This window comes from Physeter macrocephalus, unplaced genomic scaffold, assembly GCF_002837175.3.
Source record: "Physeter macrocephalus isolate SW-GA unplaced genomic scaffold, ASM283717v5 random_240, whole genome shotgun sequence".
Classification (NCBI taxonomy): Eukaryota; Metazoa; Chordata; class Mammalia; order Artiodactyla; family Physeteridae; genus Physeter; species Physeter macrocephalus.
Window position 1 is genome coordinate 43,123 of NW_021145526.1, and position 19,322 is coordinate 62,444.

Genomic DNA, 19,322 nt, shown 5'->3' on the forward strand with positions numbered 1-19,322 from the left:
TTTCCCACCTCGGCACGGTGGACGTTTAGATCTCAGAATTCCTGGCTGGGGGCTGTCCCGTGTGCGGTAGGATGTTTAGCAGCACCCCAGGTCTCTACCCATTAGGTGCCAATAGCACCTCTCCCTCCCGAGTTGTGACAACCCAAAAGTCTCCAGACATTGCCATCTATCCCCTGGGGAGCAAAACCACCCCTGGTTGAGAACCATTCATTTCCAGGAATTTTTATATTCCTGATTTTAGAGATGGCAAAGTGTCCCCCTCGACATCTTGCTGGAGGTTTGTAGGGAGAGAGGAGATGTCTCTGGGCCTTTGAGTGATTCTGATCTAAAGATCTCCCAGGTTCATCATTCAGTACTTAAAACATTCCTGAAGGAGTCGAACTCCTAAAAGAAAACACAGATCATGCATTTGCCGTTAGTAGATTTTAGCCTTGTTTCTGCTCTGCTTGGTTCAGCTTCTCATTTCTTTCTTTCTTTAGAGGCAGGCAAAAGTACAGGGTTTAGGGATGTGGCGTCGTCGCTGGATTGGAAGTCTGATCTCTGGCACTGGCTTGCTGTGTGACCTTGGGCAGCTCACTTCACCTCTCTGGGCTCAGTTCCAGCTCTCTAACAATACTCGCTACCTCATGGAGTCAGTCTGTGTAAAGTGCTGATTTAGCCAGTGCCAGGCATGCAGAAGCTGCTGGGACTACTCTGCAGCTGGGGTTTGAGAGGGGCAATCTCTAGATTGAGGCCAGCAACATTTGGTTTTCTTTATTCCCTGCTTATCAGCCCAATTCCATCAAACCCAGGATTGGCCCTTAGTAGGCCTGCCTTGGGCAGCCTTTTTCAATCCGTGTCCCTCCCAGGATTCCATCTGCCACCATACCTTTGTCTCTGTCCCCAGCCGAATTGCTGTTTTCTAGATAACCTCAGACCTACCCAAATGCCAACAGCATTCCTCAAACAGAGCAGAGCTACCAGAATAAGCCGGCAGCTTCCTGCTCTTTGCCCCAGAAAACATTTCAAGTGATCAAGTGATCAGGCGGAGGAGAGAGGGAGGGGGAGGATGCTGCAGTTGCTTATGCAACCGGCTTTAATCCGGGGCTAAAATCCAACACGCCAACCAGCGCCGTATTTTATTTTCTCGTGGGCTCGGTCAGGTAGTTGTACAGGAGATCCGCCACAAATTCGTCGTCCTATTTGTCCTCCCCAAAGCAGCACCAACAGACACAAACAGTATCCCTTATAGGATGGTGGTGCCGGGCCGCTGCCCCACACTTGCAGGGAGGGAGAGCGCGGTCTGATTAACTCTGGCCTCCTGTCCCCCCTTTGGTCTCCCCGTACACGGTTCTACCCCCCGGAAGAGGAGGCCCCTCCCTTCTGGTGAGGCCCAGGCCTGTTGTCCTGAATGCTGGACCTCTGTCAGGCCACCAAGTGGTGGTGGAGTGTCCCTCCCTGCGTCCTGGCCTCCTCAGCCTAAAATTCAGCCACAGCGGCTACAGAATCCCCTCCCTTTTCCTAGAGCCTGGGCCCTGCCCCTGCGGTACAGTGTGCTTGGATTCCTGGCTTGCTCCTGTTGGATAGAAGTTCCCAGCCAGGAGGAATTTATGTACATACTGTGGGCATCTGTCGTCCACGTGGGGGTGGGCAGGGTGAGCAGGGCCTCAGCTCCACCGTTTTCTTTGTGGCTTCTTTGTGGCAACGAACTGTGTGGGATGATTAAGCCCACGAGTCCTAATTTTAGGAGGAGAAGGGGAGACTTTATTGGGCCATAGTTTTACCTCCTGGCATATGGCTGTGTCACCTCTGGAAGCTTTCTCCAGCCTCTAAAGAATGGTGTTTTATTTAGCTTCTGTTGTTCCCTCTTGATGTTTTAAAAAAAAAAAACCTTGTTAATTAAGCACCTTGTCTTTAAAAAAAAAAAAAAAAAAAGCAGCATTAAGTGAGCACGGATGCTTTAAGATCCTTTTGGATTTGCTTTTTCTTTCTCAGGCTACAGACCCACTACCAAGGCAGCTTGACGGAGGAAACAGGCAAAGACCTCCTAATACTATTGAAATGGGTGGAATTATAAGCAGTTCTGCAACAGTAGTTAATATTTTACTGGGGAGCAGTGCCAGAGAGATGGGGGTGGGGTAGAGCTGTGTGTGAAATAGCTGTTCCACCTGCCTTTGGGGACCTGAAGAAGCCGTTCTCTGTGGAAATAAATTTAAGCAAGAATCCTTACAAAGCTCATGGGATTTTCTGCCACCGAGGGCCCAGTTTCCCAGGAACATCCTTACAGGGCTGGTTGTGTGGCAGGAAGGTCTAAGCAGTGGGTGTAGGCCTGACTAATAATGGGGGTTCTTGTTCCCTGGCTGAGTTTGACATCTTTCTTTCTCCCTCTGGATTTAAATGGCTTCTCAGCCCGAGAGGCACTGCCTGTGCCCTGGATTCAGAAGGTACACGCCTCCTTGGGAAGCCAAGGCGAGAGACAGCGGCTCTCTCTCTCTCTCTCTCTCTCTCTCTCTCTCTCTCTTTCTGCATCTGCCGGGAGAGCTGCCGCTGGTATTTTTCCACAGGCCTTTTCTGCGCTCTCAGGGCCTAGTTTTTCCCAGCCAGGCCCAGAGTCTGAGAGAGGGTTAATAGGCAGGAAGCTGAAGCCATCGCAGACTAATACGGAAGTCAGATTTTTGTTTAACTGACAGGTTTAGCAGGCCTCAGCGCTGGGGGAGGGGGCTGGGAGGGGAAGGGAAGTTTGTAGAGCTAGGCATGTGGCCTGCTAGGAGCGCCTTTGGCTTTTCTTAGGGTAAGGATGGGGAGGGGGTCCCCTGGCATCCTGGCAGGGAGGCAGGAACCCATTTTGGCTTTCCTCTGAGTTCTGGCTGGGGGGTGGTGGGGTGACGAGAGGTTAGATTCTGGGCTGGGGCAGGCAAGTGGCTCTCTGGTCTGCTTTGTCCAGGAGGCATTTTGATAATGACGATGCAAACTTGACCACTTGGTTCCCCTCCTCCCCTCTCAGCCCTAGTGCTCTGTCCTCTGGGAAGCCAGGGCTGCCCTGGAGTGACTTGGGGGGCTCGCCTGGCCAGTCCGGTTTGCCTCAGAGGCCTGGCTCCAGCTTCTTTCTCTTGCCCCCTGGGCTGTTTTCCTGGGCCTCCCTGCTCTTCGGCTTCACTTCCCTGCCCCCCCCCGCGGGTGGTGGGGAGAACATTCTGCTGGATTGTTCTAGAAAAGAGCCAGCCTTCCTCCCAGCGAGAGAGCCGTTTCCGTGGGGGCAGATGAGGGTGAGCCCTTGCAGCTCACCCCCAAAACTCTCTTGCCTGTGGCCTCTGGGCCTCGGGCTTTGCTGGAGCAGGTCAGGCTGGCTGCACTGCTTTGCTCGTGCCGCGAAATCTAGCCAGGGTGTGGGAGAAGGGCGTCTGCGGGCCCCTTTCCTAAGTTTTTCTTGCTGCAAAAGGCCTAGCTTAGCCTGTCTTTTTCTATGCACAGGATGGCTCTTGCTCACCAGAGCCTCACAAAGATAATCGCTCAGGAAGTGTTTCAGCCAATCCGGGGCCGCCTTACACTCCGATTTGCCGGGGCAGCCAATCGGGGATGAGCTTTTATTAGGCGGCCAGATCATCAAGCCGAAGTGCCAAACCCTTTTTCTGTGAGAACTAGGAGCCTGTCCTCCATGTTTTATAAGTATTGACATTACACAGTGTTAACAATGCATCCACAGAGGTAAGCTCGACTTTTTAACCATCTTTTCTCCCCCTCCCTCTGAGACATCCGCATTGTGGGCGAGCAGTGTGATTTCTCTGTGGCTGGCTGTGCCACAGTCACCCCTACAGCACTTAGGTTAACTTGGAACTGTTTAGAGAGATTTTTTTTTTTTTTTTTTTTTTTTTTTTGCTTTCTTGGGTCACATGGCTAAGTAGCCATTAGCCAGAGCTCGGTTTTGCAAACTGGCAAGGGCCTGGCACACCTTTTCTTTCACCAGGACATGGTGTTTCTAGAAGAGTGTGAAGCTAGATCCTGGTATTGCCAAAAAAGAAGCTTTTTTTTTTTTTTCTCCCCCCTCCTTCCTCTCTCTTTTTCTCTCCCTCTCTCTCTCTTTCTCTGAGCAGTTCCCCCCCCCTCCCCCTTGCACTCTTGTCTTCTCTTGTGTCACATGCCTGCTGGGGGAAGAAAATGGAAGGTAAGCAAGCAGGCTCCCCTCCAAGGAGAGCTCATGGCAGACAGCAAAGCAGGCAAGTTTACCTCTCCAAAGAGGTGCTGGGAAGGCTGGACTCAGTTCTGACCAGAGAGGACGTGTGTTTGCAAAAGAACCAAGCCCTCAGCAGAGCAGTGCTAAGGACAGATCCTAGCTCCTGGGGCCTAGGTGGGTGGTGGTGTCTCTCCATGGTCTTTTCTCTTCCTACAGGGTTTCTTCACTTGAAACTACATTGTTCAGCCTTTTTTCCTGACTTCTATTGATACAGAGTGTTCTTCTGCAAAGCCAGCCTACAGCCAGCAAATGTTTCTGAAAGTGTTTTCTAGGCTTTGGAGGAAGTTTTTGGAGTAGGGATGGGGATGGGGGGCAGGGGGGGGGAGTGTAGGAGGGGGGTGGGGGAGAGATGTTGGACAACATCCTGCAATAAATCTGAGGAGTCTTTTTTTGAATCCCTTAGTTTTCTCCTCTTGCATGGTTTTCAGTGGACTCATGTATCTTTTCTCCTTGTTTTCATTTTCCTTTCCTTTTTTTTTTTTACATTGTATCATCCTCTGTCCTCCTGTGTGATAGAGTGCAGAGGAAATAAAATCACGTCTGTGGCTCATGACAGCATTCCATATTCAGTGGTTGGGTTGTGTTGTTGTGTGTGTGTTTTTAATAATCCCGTGTAACTGTTTAAAAAAATTTCCTTTTTGATCAAGTCCCAAATCTGCCAGCCTGTTCTCTCTTCTTAACTGTGGAAAAATGAGACGGTTGCTTGAACATTTGTTGGGTAAGTAAAGCAGTCCATTTCTGTGACCATGTATAAAGAGTTTGGCGAACATTTGGGGTCTGTTTGTAACAGGGGGTCTTGGCTCCAGCCGTTGGGGGCTTTTTATGAGCAGGAACCCAAGGAGGGCTTTTTCATAGTGTCTTGATTTTAGGTGACTGTTTGAATCCACTGTTTTTCCTGATAACCTAGGGCTAGGATTGAAGATTATACTTCCTGTTTACCCTCAGGGAAGAAACGTTCAGTTCATTGTGACTTGACTGGAGACCTTGAATTGGGATTGTTTGGATATTAGATAGAAAACTCTGGCTAGGTGATCTGCTTGTGAAATGTAAGGAAACTGCTTGGTCTTAAGAGTCACAGAGCCTTAAACATGAGGGGTGGGGAGGAGCTGGGGGTGGTGGTGTGAGTCCTTATGTTTTAAGATACTTATATGTCTGTAAAAATCCCACCCACCACCAAACTTGGTCTTGATTCAGGACTCAGTACACAACAGACCCGGCCTTTTTCCAAGCCTGACCCACACATCTGTATATGCACACTTACCTTTACTTCTGATTTATTTCTCACTTTTTACATTTCTCCTGATCTCTTAAGGCTGCAGCTAGAACTTCAGAGTGAAAAAAGTAGCTTCTTTAGCATTTGCTTGAGAATTTCCCTAGAAGTTCACTGCATAAATTTCCAGCCTGGAGACCAATCCAGCAGGACTGTAAATGCTGGAAGTATATTCGGTTGCTGTGTTATGCCAACTTTATGGAGTCAATAATCTTTCTTCTTTTAAACCGGTGTCCAGCAACCCACCTTTGAGAACCAGTTGGAAAAAGGCTCATTTAATAATGAGGAATGTACCCAATTCTAAGCTGAGAAGTCTTTCCAAGACAGGCCAGCTTCTTAGAGTAAAAGGACAGGCCGTTAATGATGTAACATACTTAGAACTGAACTGCTTGTGGGCTACTACCCCACACAAGAAAGTTCAGACGCTTTAGCTGGTTTCTTTGTTCCTATCTCCTGGCTGTAAATGGAAATTACATATTGAGGTTCTTGTGGCCTCCTTGGAAGCAATATCTAATCACAAGACTCCTGTTTTGGTGCCGTCAGTGTTTGCATAATGGTGCATTTGTTGGGCTGGAAGGAAACCTAAGGGTAAGGCATTTGTCCTCCAAAAGCTTGCATTAAAATGGCTCCCACAGGTTTGCAAAGCCAGTATCTGTTTTCAGATGTGTAGCCCCAGCAAGTTCTCAGCCCTGGAGCAAGCCAGCCACTTGCCTCTGGTCCTGGGGGCACCACCAAACATGAGTCTGTAAAAGTTAATGGCTCTCAAGGTAGCATTGTTTTCCAGTTTCACGCAGGGGGAAAAAAAATAAATGTCTGCATTGCAGCAGGACTAGCTAGGGACAGCAGTGCAGGCTCACGGTGCAGCCCAATGGGGTTTCTCTCTCCAGCTTTTGAACCAATAGACTTGGAGGAAAGGTTACAGATTGACAATTGCAGTGGCTGGACCGAGAGCGGGCCTTCTGGAAATTTCTACCATCTTTGTTCCTTTTAGGAAAAGCACATCCGCGGAGCTGAAGCGTCTCCTACGTTCCATGCCTAGGGCATCTCCCATCCCCCCCTTTCTTTTTTACATCAAGGTAGATGGTCTTCTCTCTGCCACGTTTGTAAATTGCAGAGGGAGGAACAGAACATTGGGCTGTTTTCCTTTTTCCTTCTGCCTCTTCAGTCCCCAAAGAGGATGTACAGCTGCAAGGAACAAACGCAGACACACTGGAGCTTTTGATTCCTCTCTTTTTTTTTTCCTTTAAGACTCTCCAGGATGGATTCACTTTGTGCTTTGGGAAATTAAGTGGCATTCGTGTGGGGGAGCAGGAGTAACTGCTTTTATTAGCTCCAGAAAATGGTCCGTGTTCCGTCTGTAACTAGGAATTAATTATATATAATCACTCAGTAAACTTTCTACAGAGTTTTTCTAATTGCTGCTCAGGAACGTGGTTTGCCTTCTGGAGCTGAGTCCAGGTACTTTTATAATTAACAGCTCAAAGATTTGAGTCAGAAAGAAACAATGGGGCCTCCTGGATTATAAATTAGGGATGAAAACAATAGCTTTTTTTGGGTTTTCTTTTCTTTCTTTCTTTCTTGTTACCCCTTTTCTTTTAAACAAAACATTCCCCCTTTTCTTTTCCTGGGAGAACAGTGGGGAAATGGCTTCAGGTCTTAAATAGGAGAAGGGGGGGAAAATGAGTCACCATTTCAAAAAGGGGAGGGGGTGACAGCAGCCCAGAAAACCCTGAAGGCAAAGGTAGGTTCTTCTTTTTTTCCAAAGTCCAGCCACTTCACATGTGTGATCTCTTTGTTTCTTTTGCCTCCTTCCCCCCCCCCTTCTCTCTCCTGGGCAGAGGCCACAAACATTTTTCAGCTGGGAAGCCCTAGGTCTGGCTTTGCCTCTGGTTTGACCCTGAAAAGAAAGATACGTGCAAAAGTGCCTTGGCCACCCCACAGCAGAGGAGAGGAGGAAGGGAATCTGTGTAGCAGCCCTGCTTTTGCTCTCAAAGGCAGAAACAAGGAAGGATTCACCCTTGGCTTCAGGTTGCTAAGGCTATGGATGCCCTTCCCCCTCCACCCCACTCTGCTTACTGATAAACAAGCAGGCAGGAGCCATTTCAGCACTGCAGCAAGCTGGGCTGCCAGCCTGTCTCTCGTCATCAAGATTACCTACCTACCGGCCGGCCGGGAGCCAGCTGCCCGTCCTTGCCCTGGTGCAGCCTTGGGCACTCTGCCCTCCTTTCTCTCCTGAAGCTCACAAACAGTCACCTTGAAACTCTTCACCCGCAGCACCAGGAGAGTTCTGAGGCCATGCGCAGACCTGTAACAGTAAATTACATTATCCACTATGAGGCTCTTAGCTTGGCCTGTGAAAGCGGTTTTTGCCAAACCCATGGTTAATTTTGAGGGCTCTGTTGGGGGTGGACAAAAATCTAATTTGTGAGTATTCTGCGCCTTGGCTAAGGGCGATGTTTTCCTGTTGTTTCTTCTCTGCAGACTCGGATTAGCTTTCCTTGAGGTTAACTGTCTTAGGACTGGCTGGGTGTTTGGTGGCCGTTTTCAGGCTTATTAAACAGCCTTTTGATTTGACTTTGGCCTCAGGCTGGGGTGCAGCCCTTCAGATGCCTGCTGCCCTGGAAGCACTTTTCATTTTGCCTAGCTCCTCTTTGGTCAGGATGCAGAGCTGGTTTCTCATCTACCAGAAAGGGGGAATGGGCTTCCTCCGCCTCCCCAGCCTGCGCCCTTTTAACAGTTTGGTTGTTTGCACAGACACCTGTCTGTCTGCACTTTATGCCACAGGGCTGCCTAATTCCTCACCTTCCACCCACCTAATTCGAGGGCAAGGGGGCCTCATTTTAGAGCCTCACGTTGAAGGCTCAGGATCTGAAAGGGAAGGGTTTTCCTTAGGAACCTGTGACTTCACAAACTCCCCCTGTCACTGCAGATTTTTTTTTTTTTTCAAGCCTCTAAACGTTGGGTTGTTGGTGTCCTTTGGTTGAGCTTTTCCTAGTTCTGATATTTAGGAAGGTGGCTTTGAAACTAGCAGGGCTGCTTAAGCAAGAGCTACAGCTATTGAACAAACTGCTACCATTTTAGCTTCAATACAGGAATGAGGCAGTGTTGCCAGACGCCATTTTAAGAATCCTGCATAAATAGCTTAGCTACCGATGACTCTGCCTGTTTTAGGTGAGTGCTTATATAAAGCTGCTAACATTCCCTCCCCTCCCCCCAATTTTTAAAGAAATTAATTGCAGATTTAGGGCAGCATGGTGTTTTGATTTTAATGTTCACTATTTTGTGATCTAGAAGAGGAAAGATGTTTGTGTCTTGGGGATGAAATATTTCTTACAGCCTGGACCACTTTGGTATTTTGAATGAAAGTAAAAAGCTGAAGGAAAAGTCCTTTCGAATGATTGCATGATTCTTGAATTGCTGTGTGATGATCCTCAGCTGTAGACCCAGACTCTTGTGCATGCTGGTTATATATTCTAGAGGGGTTAGATATTCTTGGTTAACAGTCAGATAGTAGGGGCACTTGGGGAAAAGAAATATCTGGGCATTGTGTTTTCAGGCAGTTTTCTGTCCAAACTAGATGTTTTCTCTTTTCTCTCTCTCCTGGAAGTGTTGAGGGGATGGGATTCCTGGGAATTACGGACCAGCCTTGAGTCTTCAGAATTAAAAATCAGAAGGCTTAAAACATCCTGGAGGTGCAGTTCATCTGCAACTTTTAATTGCTCTTTTCCAGTGCATGCAGGTGAAGAAGTAAGCAGAGGTTTTCTTGCTCAGGCATTGGGGGAGAAATCTTTTATTCTTTCTGGGACGGGATGGGATGGTCTTGGTTGTATGTGCAGGCGCCTGATATTTCTTCTTTAATTGCCTGAAATGTATCAGTTTTTGAAATCCAGGGGCAACTGACTTAGGGGAACCCGTGAGTGCAAGAGGTGATGGTGGTGGGAACATACAGTGTATACAACTAGTTGATGGTGTATTGTCCTGTTGGGGTGAGATTTTCATCTAATTTTACCCTTTCCTTTAGCGGGCCCCAGCCTCCCCAGCTGACCTTAAAAAAAAAAAAGTAATGTCAGTTTGAAACAAGGGCTGCTTGTTCCATTGTTTTGGATTTAAATAATTGGGGTTGCTGGAAGCTAGCAGATATGGAAGGAAAAATGCTGTGTATTTTCTAATAGACTTTAATGTGTTAATGACGAGAGTTCAGTCTTCTTCAGACGCAGCTGTTTTTTCTTTTTAACAATTATTATTTGACTGTTTTTTTTTTCCCTCCAAATGACTGAACAGTTCTTAACCTAAATTGACCAAGATCTGTGGGGCATTCAGACAGGTACAAATCTTTTCTCACCACCACTTTTGATGTAATATTCATAGTTTTTTTTTTTTCCCCTAAGAACATACTAGTACTTAACACTAAACCAAAAAAGAAAAAAAAAAATGAGATCAGTGGTGTAGAAAAAAGGAAGTCCCTTTAGATGTGGCTATTCAAAATGACTAATTTTGCATTCTGGTCTGCTTTTGTAAATGAAGTTTTTAAAAATTTTTTTCCTTTAGATGCATAGACATTGCAATTTCCTTTACTCAGATACAAGTTATTGTGTGTGTGTGTGTGTGTGTGTGTGTATGTGCATGCATGGGTTCCCTTTGAAAGGATGGCTTGCTGATCTGTGAAAAAGATGGTTTTCTGAAATTGTTGTCCTTCAAATCCTTGGCTAAATCCTGGTGGTACTATTGCTAAAGTTAGGTGATTATGGTGCCCACTTTGTAATACTTGGAAAGATAAAACAGCTTAACTTTCTTTTCCCTCTTTTCTGCTCCAGAATTATCTTAAACTCAGCAGCATATAGTTACCCCATCGCTAGTTTGCATTTTCTTAGCCTCTCAGCAGCTTTCCTGCCTGAAGTATTCAGCCTCTAGGCTGTTACAAGCCAAATAATTGTTCTCTTGAATGCAGCCCAGCTCCATGATCTATACACCTTTGAATGTTTTCAGCGCTGCAGAAATCCTTCAAGTGGGTTTGGGGGAGTCTGTAATGCATAATTGTTTCTTTTCACTACCAAACATTTTGCTTGGATCCCAGATTAGCGTTTTCTCCATCACTCAAAATATGGGATCGGTTTCAAGAAGTTTAGGATTTCACATACTTCATGCTAGAGAGGGGAGCAGAATTCTAGTTGCTGGAAAGATCAGGGTTGCTGTTTGTTCTCTTGAAGCTGACCATCTCCTCCTCTTTGAAGGGGCCGCATGGGGCTTTCTGTTAAAATTTATTTCCAGTCACCCCAAGCAAAAAACCATCAGCAGTATCCATTTGGACAGTCTGGGTGTGTTGCAGGCAGGGTGTGTTTCTGAGTTGAGATTGTTTGCCTCTTAAGTTGGAGTAAAAAGTATCAGTGCTAAAATCACCTGCCACAAATCACCGTGGTATTAGTGCACATTAGCAACATGTTTAAATTTCAGAAGCAGTGTCTTCTGATGAAAACCATTTGTGACAACATGTCTGTTGTTTCTTTGGTGGTTTGTGTCGCAGGCTTTCTCTACAAAGGCAGTGTGGATGAAATTGTCAACGGGGTTCAATATCCGAGACCTAAATGTGTTAACATTCTGATTTAAAAGCACACTGCTTTTCTGTTTCTTCTCTCTGCTGGGACCAGTGAAGTTGGAGGCCTTTAAGTTCTTCTAACTTAATTCTCAGCTCTCATCTCTTCCTTTCTATCTAGTCCCATCAAACACGGAACTCTCCTAAACGCAGCTCCATCTGACCCTGAGGTTCCAGGACTTTTGGGACTTACCTTTTGTCTTGTCACAGTCCCAGACCATGGAAACACAGAAGGGACATTCTAATCCTTCCTGCCTTACCCAGCGTGCCCCCCGTCCTGGTTTTTGAGTCTTCCAGGTGGAAGATTTCAGCCATCTCAGTTGGAGACGCACCCATTTCTTCCTGTTGAACCACAGTCCGATGGAATTGCATTTAGAATAATTGCTCAGGTTCTTATCACTTTGTCGTCAGCCGAATGCCTGGAAAGTTCCAGCACCTCAAACTGTTGGCACTTAGAAAAGCAGAACTTTCCTGGCTTGGCCTGAGAGGTGTGTGTATGTCCGTGGGGACGATAGGGAATGGCCTGCACCCTGTTCAGCGGGGAGTTCCAGCCGAGAGAGCGCGAGAGAAGATTCTGGTGGATGGCCCAGCAGAGGGGCCTGTTTTCCCTGCTTCTTATCCCAGCCCCCAACTCTCAGCCTGTCTTTTAAATAATCCTTCCTCATTCCACTTTTGTGGTGGGGGTAATTAGTCACAGCTCAAAAGAGTGCTGAATGCTTTCTCTAAGCCATGCCTGCTACAGAGAGGAAATATCCCAGGGGTTGGGAGTGTGAAGACCCCAATCCTAATTCCTGGGCTAAGTGCTGGTGGTTTGAATGTTTTGAGACCAGGCCTTTTGCTTCTAGCCTGAGCATATTTTTCTACTTTGTGGCTTAACCTATATATTTTTTCATGTTCCTGCCTCCTCGGGAAATAGTAAGATTTAGCCAGGAGGTCTGGGAAAATACTCTTTGCCTTGCAGAATTCAGAGATCTGAACTCCAGGTACCCCGAAAACCACCTCCAACCTGAACCCAGCGTTAACAATGAGAAACTTATTTACTTGAAGACTGGGTTTTCATTGGTCCATGGGGGTAGATTGTAATTGTGTGTCTTAAAAAAGCCTTTTGTATCTTCCAATAGCATGACAACTGGAATAGTAATTTGACTTAAAGAACAAGCTAGTGTTTAAAAACACTCCTATAGGACTCTTAACACTTTGTTTGAAATCAGGGTGTGGGTTCCTTTCCCCCTACCCCTGGAAGATTGTCTGAAAAAAGTGGGTTTGTTGTTAGGACTTCTAAATAACCGCCCCCATGGGGCAAGTTCTCAGTCTACCTAAACGTGAACATAATTTGCTCTGTTTCAGCTTGGCTGAAGAGGAAATAAAAACAGAACAGGAGGTGGTAGAGGGCATGGATATCTCTACTCGCTCCAAAGGTAAGTAAAAATCTCGTATTATCTATCCAGAGCAGAGGAGGAAATTGGAATTTCTTTTTCTTGTTGTTTCAGTGCAGTGAAGTGTGGCTTACGAGTCGAGGCTCTAACACTCCTCCGATTTTGAGAGGTTGGCACCTTTGATGGATGAACCTCATTTATAGAGAAATCTCCTTTCTATTTGCTTTCCCTTGGCGTGTCTGTGTAGGTGTTCCGACCTGTCGGAAATTGTCCCGACAGTAAATTTTACACGTGAGTGTCATGACGGAGGGCGGCTGGCTAGCTCTCTGCAGGGTGACTTTCTGGAATCAATTTAAATAAAGCATGTTCTAGAAGCAACTGGAGTCTCCAGCCGCTGCTAGGTTTCTGATTTCAGTAACAGGCCTCTTTGGAATCGCAGAGGTGGAACGAAGGTGACCCACTTCCTTGGTAAACGTTGGTCTTGGTTAGAGATTAAAGGGAAACGTTAGGACTTCCTGGAATGCTGGGGCCAGTGTTTGCATGTAGGACAGAATTGTGCAAATCGGAGTAAACATGGTACATGCTTCTATTCAGAATCCTGTGTTAGAGCTTCTCAAGGATCTTCTAATTGAGGCATTGGTACTTTTTGATTGGTCTGTGAGATTTCATGAGGTTTCCCACAAGGAAGCAGTTATTCACATTTGCCTTCAGGGTGCTTTTAGAAATGAGCTGCAGGAACATTTCTCACCTCTTTGGTTGATGAAAATGCTCATCTCCAAACTTAGTTGTACCACGGTGGTGGTATTCGGTGGTATTCTTTCAACAAGTCGCTGAGTACCTGTGCTGGGGTCTGGGGCGGGGAAGGGGGAAGGACTAGACAAGAGGGTGAGTACAGACTCGGCCAGAAAGACTCCAAGACATCCAGCCCAAGAGCTTCACAAAGAGTGGTTCCGTGAAGTCGTCTGAGACAACAGAGCTTTTTGAGGATTTTGATAAGACAGCGTGTCGTTGTGGGCAAAGACGAGGGTCAGATGATGGTGGCATGGTGGTGACCTGGGAAGCAGGGGCTGGCTGTTGTTGCTGCCTGACCTGCCTGATGGGGGCGGGGGCCGGGGCCTGGCCCTGGTTCTGAGAAGAGGGGAGGCCCCTCAGGTGGACAGGCCAGGCTGTCCGGGTGGGTGGTCGGTGCCTGGGGCGGCGGGGGGCCCAGTCGGAGGGCTGCTCCCCTTCACCAGAGCCCCCCACCCCTGGCCCAGGCTGGGCCCACAGCACCTCTGATGGTGAGGAGAGCCACGGGGGAGTCTGAACAAGAGGTGTTCGGAGACAGTTGCTGTTGGGGAAGCAGGTCTCAGTCCCCGCCCCCTTTGGGGTCAGAATTGAGTGTGGAGAAGGGAGCCCAGAGAAGGAGAGCTGGGAGCCGGGCTTGCTGTCCTTGCTCTGACGCTCACCTGGACACGTTCTGGCTCTGCCCCTGTTTTCTTATCTGTAAAACGGGCTGTCAGATGAGATTCTAAGATTCCTTCCACCTTGGGCCTACTCTTGTAAAAGGAATACTTGCTGGCGGCATTTATGAAGGCTGTGCTTGTAGGGTCCAGGAGCCTTTTCTTACCCGGCAAGAGATGGGAGATGGTGTTCCCATTTTGCCGTTGAGGAAACCGAGGCTCCGAGTGGTAATGTCTCCCAGGTAGAAAGTGTAGGATGGGATCAAACTGAACCGAGACTCGGACTCCAAGGAGGTGCTTCCTTCCTGAGCACTCGGTGCCTGCAAGGCCCTGGAGCCCCGTTGTGGAGACTTCTCCAAAAGGGTCAGAATCGGGGACCGTCAGCCAGAGCAGGAAGCCTGTTCAGCTCAGGCCCTTCCCTCTGCGTGTGGAGACCCCTCTTCTCTTCCCCTTGAGCGTGGAGACCCCGCTTCTTGTCTTCTTTCAGACCCCCGGGTGCTCCTAGCCCTTCACCTTCTGTGTCTGGGCCGTCCGAGGTGTGACCACTCTGGGGTCATCATAATCCCTTATCTGCCCCACCGCATCCTCTCCCGACAGCAGCCAGGGCGATCTTGGGAAAACACTTGATCAGGTACATCTCATCTTGCTGAGTCCCTCCACTGACCTTCCAGCGCCCTCAGGCTCCAGTCTGAAGTGACTGACCAACCTGCCTGGCCTGACCCCTTCAGCTTCCTTCACGTTTGTTTACCTTGTGACAGACGCTCTGTGCGCCTGACCCCGCTTGAGCTTCCCAGCCTCCCTCCCCTCCGTCCTCTCTTGGGGGCCCTTTGCTGGGAACACCGCCCTGGGTCCTGCTGCCTAGTTCTCCTCTCAGCTTCTTCCCAGACGTCAGCTCCTGAGGGAGCCCTTCAGTGGCCACCCTGTCCACAGGAGCCATTCCATCATTTTCTGTTATGTTTTTAAAAAATAAACTTCTACTTTTAGAGCAGTTTTAGATTTAGATTTCCAGGTAACTTGTGAAGCTAGTGCAGAGTGTTTCCATACCACCCCCCGACACACACACCCACACCCACACAGTTACTACACGCACAGAGTTACAGTTTTTCCCCTGTTATTAACACCATGCATTGGTCTGGTCCATTTGTCACAATTAATGAATCGGTGTGTTATCACCAACTGAAGTTGATGCTTTGTTCAGATTTCCTTAGTTTTTCCACTAAGATCCCTTTTCTCTTCCAGCACCCCATCCAGGATCCCACATGACATTTAGCTATCGTGTCTCCTTAGAATCCTCTTGGCTGTGACAGTTGTTAGACTTTCCTTGTTTTTGATGGCCTTCCTAGTTTGGAGGAAAACTGGTCAGGTATTTTGTAGGATGGTCCTCATTTGGGGTTTATCTGATGTTTTTCTCATGGTTGGATTGGAGTAGGCCAGAATTATGGGTTTTTGAGAGGAAGACCTTAAAGGGCCGTTTTCCATCACATCATATCAAGGGTATATATTATGAACATGATTTATCACTGGTGGTGTTGGCCTTGATCACTTGGCCAAGGGAGTGTTTGTCAGGTTTCTCCCCTTCCTCTCTGGAAGGAAGTCGTGGTGCCCGGCCCACACTTAACGGAGTGTGGGGAGCCATGCTCCAGCTCCCGAAGGCCAGGGTATCTACATAAGTTATTTCATGTTGTTCTGTATGGGAGATTTGTCTTGGTTCTCCCATTTATTTATTTATATCAGCAAGGACTCAACTGTTTTATACTTTGGGTTTTGTATTACTTATTTTGTTGCTCAAATTGTTCTAACTTTGGCCACTGGGAGCACGTTCAGTCGGCTCCTGTGTCCCTTTGACGTCACTGTCAGTTGATTGATTGAGTGAACACTTTCTTAATTTCTGGCACTGCAGGATGCCCTAGGCTCATCTTGTATATTTTCCCCAAGGCCCCTGGTTGTTGTTGGAGAATGGCCTTAGAAACCAAGATCTGGGTGCTGGATGTGCTCATTGGCTGCTGAGGTGTCTTTGCTTCTAGGTTCTGTCAGCTGACAGAGCAAAGAAACATATATATGTGTATAGGAACACACATGTATACACATTTATAAACATTTCTATCTGTATCTCTGTTAAACGGAGTTCATACACTTGTCTCCAGTTCTGATTCATTACCACATGGATCATTCCAGCCTTCTCCCCTTACTTATCTGTAAATTCCCACTCCCACGGTGAGAAAGCGGCTCCTACCATCTGCCATTCTTTATACCGTTTTGTGGTATACTTAAAATCTTACATTCAGCGTTCAGCTTGGTGAACTTTAACACGTGTATACACTTGGGGGACCACGGCCCAGATCAAGTTAGTTGAACATTCGTGGCATTCTGAAAGGCTCTTGGTAGCCCTTTGTCCATGACCTGTACTTCTATTTATTGGTCTGTTGATGGTCTCTTCTGCTACAGTGTTAGGCTCCTTCTCTCTCCAGGCCCTACACCACCATGGTCAACCTCTCCCTCCCATTTGAGAGGCAGGATGGCATGGAGGTTTAAGAAAACCTGGCTTCTGGAGTCAGACTCCCTGGGTTTGCATTCTGGCTGCCCTCTGCCTAGCTGTATTTGTGGCGCAGTTTCCCCTTGTACATGGGGATGATAAAAATAGAGGATTATGGTTGAGATTAAACTTGCTCACATATGCAAAGCACCCAGAACAGTGCTGGGACATGGCGAGCGCTCAGAAATGTTAGCCATGTTTAGAATCAGTTGAGCAGGGATGAGCTCGTGTTGATAAGCCTATCAGGTGGAAACCCTACTCACCAAGTTCTGCTTCTTTCCCTGCTTCCAGCCTCCAGGAAGAGGGCATGGAGGTAGTTAATGAAGAATTGTATAATCCAAAATATATAAAGTCTATATAACTGAATATCAAAAAAACAAACAACCCAATCAAAAAATGGGCCGGCCGAAGACCTGAATAGACATTTTTCCAAAGAAGGCATACAGATGGCCAACAGGCGCCTGAAAATATGCTCAGCATCGCTAATCATCAGAGAAATGCAAATCAGAACAACAATGAGGTATCACCTCACACCTGTCCGAATGGCTATCATCAAAAAGTCTACAAATAAAGAGTGTTGGTGAGGATGTGGAGAAAAGGGAACCCTTGTGCACTGTTGGTGGGAAGGTAAATTGGTGCAGCCACTATGGAAAACAGTATGGAGGTCCCTCAAAAAACTAAAAATAGAACTACCACGTGATAGCAGTTCCACTCCTGGTTGTATATATATGAAAAAAAGAAAAGTAATTTGAAAAGACACGTGCACCCCAATGTTTGTAGCAGCACTATTTCCAATACCTAAGATATGGAAGCAACCCGTGTCCATCAACAGATGAAGGGTTAAAGAAGATATATGTGTACACACGCCCACGCACGCACGCACAGTGGAATATTACTCAGCTATAAAAAAGAATGAAATTCTGCCATTTGCAGCAACATGGATGGACCTAGAGAATATTAGGCTTGGTGAGATAAGTCAAAGACAATTACTGCATGATACCATTTACATGTGGAATCTAAAAAAATAAAACAATTGAATGTATATAGCAAAAGAAATAGGCTCACAGATGTAGAAAACAAACTAGTGATTTTCAGGGGAGAGAGGGAAGCAGGGAGGGAAGCAGGGAGGGGCAAGAGATACAAACTCCTATGTGTAAAATACAGTAGATAAGCAATAGGGATATATTGTACAGCGCAGGGAATTGCAGTCATTATTTTGTAATAACTTACTTGAGTATAATCTACAAAAATACTGAATCGCCATGCTGTACACCTAAAACTAATATAATACTGCAAATCAATAAAAAAAATTGTGTAGGGCACCCCAGCAGGCAGGTTCGGGACCGGCATCCTATCCTCTGAGACGTTTGAAGAAATCCGGTCTGCAGCCTTTTGGACTGATGTTCTCAGGGCCTTTGGAGCCCCTGTTCTGGTGGGGAATCGTGAGGGGGATGGCATCACCTGGTTTCGAGGGAGACCTTCCTCTTTCCCCAGGTATTGTGTTGGATGGCTTTCTTTGTGCGGAGGTGAGTTCCTATCCTCCAGGGTCACCGTATGGCCAGGTGACTGGCTGCTTCTGTGTCCTGCGAACCTTTCTGATAGAACCTCTCCGGTTAGGTGAGGAAATCGCATACGCAAAGAAAGGCCTGGAGTTATGATACGGGGTGGCTGGGGTTCTGAGAGCTGAGGTCAGCCTGGTCCAAATGTGACCAGCTAGCAAAAGCTGGGGTGAAGGCTTATTTCTCTTTCAGTCCTAATTATTCAAAATCCATGTTGTGATGGTGTGGGCTCTGTGAACACAAACTTGTTTCTCTAGCCTGCTTTTCTTATGCTTTGGGACATTCAGTGCTTCAGCTCCCACCTGGTACCGTGCGATCAGTGTTCTTTGGTTGTGAGCAATGGAATCCGGCTCTGGTTAATTGGAGCAGGAAGGGGATGGACTGGAAGGTGGTTGGTTGGCTCTTGGGGTTGAGGGAATGGCTGGAGGCCCAGGGCTGCTCTGGGGAGCGGAGCTAGTATACAGCCTCCTCAGGGTCAATAGGGCAAAGTCCCTAGGGAGAGTCCCTTACCTAGTGTCATGTTTCTGCCCTTTGGCTGGGGAAGGGCCCGTATCTAGACATCTGGACCCCCCAACATTGCCCCCACTGGGAAAGAGGTAATCCTCAAAAGAGGATGAGGTGACCACCAGGCATCTTGGGAAACTGGCAACATCATTCCCTACTTGTGGGTGGAGAAGAGGCCCCGAACTGTACCTATACTTGAGAAACTTAGAAACTCTGACAATAATTGGCTCAGAGTTCTTTAATTCTGTTCCTACACCTAGTTTGTACGACCTTTCAGATTCTCTAACTAAATTTCAGTTTGTACACCCTTTTACCCTTGACACATACTCTCTTATTAACTGAGTAATTCCCAAGCCGGGCATTGCCATAACGCCAGTCTTGACATTTACCGGAGCATTTTAGTTCTAGGGAGACAAAGCTCTCGTGCTTTCAAGATGTCAGGTTGACATTTGTGTCTGGGGGTAATGATCTGCTGAAAGATACTCAAGCAAAACTCGGAAATACCTCTAGGTGCCAAGTGTGTTTGCCTCGCTGATGTTTTCTGAGTTCTTACTAGGTGCCAGGTATTATATGCAAATTACTTCATTTGATTCTCAAAATAACGCTGTGTTACAGGTGTTTTTATTCCCATTTTATAGTTCCGGAAACTGAGGCTGAGAGAGATTAATGAAGTGGCAAAGTGGAGAATTGGGGTCAGGTTTTATCTTTTTTTTTTTTTTTTTTTTTTTTTTTTTTGCGTTACGCGGGCCTCTCACTGTTGTGGCCTCTCCCGTTGCGGAGCACAGGCTCCAGACGCGTAGGCTCAGCGGCCATGGCTCACGGGCCCAGCCGCTCCGCG

At 47.2% G+C, this 19,322-nt stretch overlaps 1 long non-coding RNA gene across 2 annotated transcripts in view; it reads left to right on the forward strand.

Annotated features, from left to right (window-relative positions):
* Window positions 1-2,563: 2,563 nt before the first annotated feature.
* Window positions 2,564-19,322, forward strand: part of LOC114484973 (uncharacterized) — a 36,466-nt gene continuing 19,707 nt past the window's right edge. The window contains exons 1-3 of one of the 2 annotated variants that reach the window (XR_003678395.2): window positions 2,564-2,645; window positions 3,451-3,684; window positions 12,418-12,488. This is a non-coding gene — a long non-coding RNA (uncharacterized lncRNA). Of the gene's footprint in view, window positions 2,646-2,711; window positions 2,771-3,450; window positions 3,685-12,417; window positions 12,489-19,322 lie in introns of those variants that run through there. The other variant, XR_003678394.2, reaches the window with a different exon arrangement.